Below are 3,655 nucleotides of genomic sequence, written 5' to 3'. Positions count from 1 at the left end.
CCTTAAACTTTAAAACGCAACATAAAACCCCTTAAACTTTCAAATTTTGCACAGTAAAATCCCTCTAACTTTTAATTACTGATTTTTCAGTTGAAAACTGATTTGAATAGCTCCCGCATGGCTCTTAGTCAATATTTCTCTCTCCTCTTTTATTCAAATTGTAAAATTATTCTATCTGCACCTGAAAAATCATTCTATTTACAGTGAGAAAAATGATTCAATTTGCACATAACTTGAGAGAGAAAACAAAAATATTGACTAAGCTCTGCGCTAGAACTGTTCAAGTCAGTGTCTAACTGAAAAATCGACAATTAGAGGTTTGAGGATTTTTACTGTGTAAAATTTAAAAGTTGAAGGGGTTTTATGTTATATTTTTAAGTTGAAGGACTATAATGTTATACTAGATAAGTTCAGGACGGTTGTCAAAATTTATCCTGATTATTAAGGTCTTAAACAAGACCATGACTTAACATTGCCTCAATTGCTTTGTTCAAATCCTTTTTAATCAGGTCTAGCTATGTAGGATAGCTCATAATCATCTCCATAGTTACTCACTCAGTGGATCCTGCAAAATCCAACCAGAACTCAATATTAATTAATTAATTAATACAAGTCACTTCAATGACAAGAACTAGCTAGACAAGTACTTACGTTTCACAGTTGATGCTGGTGGAGACAGGGAAGCCAACGTTGATGTTGCAAGGTCCAAGAATCTTGCTCAAGGACTGATCTTTAATTCCCAAAGACTTGGACCCAGCCTTCAAGCACCTGCAAATTGCCTTCTTGTCATCAATTGTTTTCACTTTTTGAGCAAGCTGTTGCAGCCCACTGCAGCATGCTGGAGAGGGATTCGGCACCTTACTGGTGGCGAACCAACGTAAGCAGCAGCCTTTGCGTCCACGGTGCTGCATGGAACTGCAGCTTCGTTGACATTGGTGAGGTAGAAAAGGAAGGAGAGGAGGAAGAGGAAACAGAAGAAAGCGTTCTTCATGGTTTCTAGTACTGTAACGGGTGAAAATTGAAAGATCTTTTGTAATCTTGAAGGCAATGTTGAATTAGTGATGATGAGTTGAATGGATATAGGTTTATACAGAGGAGGATTCCTGTAAATATGGATTTGGGTTTGTTGAGAGTTTCAAGGTCCAGTCCTACTACCACATAAACTTATAAAACAAAGAAAGAGTAAGGTTGGTGGCCTTTCGGGCAGTCACTTCGATGCTAGCAATATTGATCTAGGAGAATAAAATAGTTTTGTATTGATTTGGATAGAATATATGCATACCTTGTTTTTTTATCTTTCTTTAATATTTATAGGCTTTCAGGAAAAATAGACGTTACTTTAATCATTGAGATGATCTCAGATTGACATGCCGATATTGCCTCCTACAAATCCAGCTTTGTCTTTGCTTGATGTTGTCTTTGCTCTGTTACAATAGGCAGAGCTAAAGCATTCTTCCTTGTCCAGTCTAGACCGACAATGTTTTGTTTGACTTGATTCTGTTCGGTTTAGGTCGAGCGACCTTTTACTTATTCTTTGAGTGTTGACACTTTGACTGGCACATTGAATTTTTGTGCATTGACACTTTAATTGCCATGTTAGATTTTTGAGCAAGTAATATCAATTTCAAAGAAGAGTGATAGATATAAATTAATTGCAGGTATAAATTAATTGCAGGTGAATTTAATGGCATTGAAGAAAAATATGATATTGATCCGAGCCATAGCTAATTGCCTAGGGAAGTTAAATTGATCATATGAAGAAATCTTCTTGGTTTTTGAAAATGGGTGTTAGCATCCTTGTTTCAAGAACTTCTTCTATATCTTTCTAGGCTCTTGGATTTGTCTGCACCTTTAGATTTGTTCATATAAGAGTAAAAGCCTAACAATTGTCAAATGTCATAAGTACTTAGATTCCAAAGAGATCATTGGGCATCATTTTTCACAATCAGATAATTATCATATGTGATCATTTTATGAGTATTTTTATTAAAATTAATAAATTGTAATTTTTTTTCATAAAATTTACTGGATTTTAATTTGATTTCATAAAAATTACTGAAATTAAAGTTAAGTGACTGTATTAAATATTTACTCCTCACAATCATGTGGATTGATTCTCCCAATTACAATGAGAACTTATTTTTTTGTGAAAGATGAGTATTGTATGATATTCTTGGATTTCATATGTTTTTAAACCATTTTCCATTAATGCGAGTTTAATTTTGGTGTTTTAGCATTAATGCAATTTCTAAAAATAACAAATAAATTAACAACAAAAATTATTGAAAAACAATGAACTTTAATCAATAAAAATCTAAAATTTTTTCAAAATGGGTCCATATAATATATATTAATCATGCAAATTAAAATTAAGTACATAATACTTTATATAATTAAAAAATAAAAGATGCACAATTGTTTTTAACAAATTTTATTTCTAAAAAATAACAAAAAAATCATATAATTATATAAACTATCAAATATATTTTACTTTATAGAGATAAAAATATTCGAAAAAATATTTTGTGATCGCATATAGAGGCAAGAAATTTTCAAAAGTATCTTTTTTTTTATTATGATTACACCATCCTTTATCATCAGCCATATAAAATAATAAAACAGAAGTATTATTTTAATATTATTATTTGAGAATTCAAAAACGACTTTAATATTATTTTATTAAAATTCATTAATTTGATTTACTGATTTTTAATAAATAAATTTCTCAACAAATCGAGGCAAACAGATTCATCCCATTAAAAACACGTCAAAATTTCTCTCCTCTTTCTTTTTCTTTTTTTTCCTCCTTTTCTAATAGCAATATTTTTCAGTTTCATCGTCAATTTCAGTTTCATCGTCATCAAACTGTTTACTTCATGATTTTCTTTGACAATATATTCACTTTCATTTAGCTTTTCTTCTTCATTTATTAGAAATTTTCTTAAAATTTTGAAGTTACTGATTATAAATTTTATGGTGTCCTGAGAATGTAAAGGAAGCAACATTTCAGATATTAAACTGCTTTCCCCCGTAACATAATGAATATCAAGCTTAAATTTGTTAGTACAGTGCGCAATAGCGGCGACTTAAAAGTAGCCAACACTCTAAAGATCAGAGTGTCTAGTGGCTTGTTACGTCAAGGAACTTGACATTCAGGGCAACATATAAAAGTTGCCAAAGTACGGTCAAGATCAACTTCTACACTCCAATCTCTCAGCTACCGCCAAGGGGAACAAGCAACTGAGTCAGCTTTGTGTTGGAGCTCGCTTAATCTTGCAATGGAAAAATAGGCAAAAATTGATTGAGACCAATTTTCTTCATCAACTTTCTCGCTTTCTCAATCCATAAATACGGTTCCAATATGTTGCTAAACCTAGTGCACATATTGATGAATAATACTCATGAACAGTACCAATGAACTAATGAATGAGTGCTCTGATACTATGTAGAGGAAAATTTTTGTGTGTTCTATTTCATGAAGTAATTGATAAAAATATATACAAGTAGTTCCTAACTAATTAAGAATACAAATCCCTGAAATTGAGCTATATAATCAACTATGTAAGAAATACACAATTAATTAGGAATCTATGATTTACTTTCCTTAACATGGAGTTTCTATGATTAAACAATATTAAATTTAATTTTAAATCAA

The 3,655-nt window shown here is 31.1% G+C and overlaps 1 pseudogene; it reads right to left on the bottom strand.

The window, feature by feature from the left end:
• Positions 1-647: 647 nt before the first annotated feature.
• On the bottom strand, positions 648-991 carry LOC110633453 (non-specific lipid-transfer protein C, cotyledon-specific isoform-like; annotated as a pseudogene).
• Between the last annotated feature and the right edge of the window lie 2,664 nt (positions 992-3,655).

Source organism: Hevea brasiliensis, chromosome 17 (assembly GCF_030052815.1).
Source record: "Hevea brasiliensis isolate MT/VB/25A 57/8 chromosome 17, ASM3005281v1, whole genome shotgun sequence".
NCBI lineage: Eukaryota > Viridiplantae > Streptophyta > Magnoliopsida > Malpighiales > Euphorbiaceae > Hevea > Hevea brasiliensis.
The sequence above is the reverse complement of the archived record's forward strand: the minus strand, read 5'-3'. Positions and strand labels throughout refer to the sequence as shown.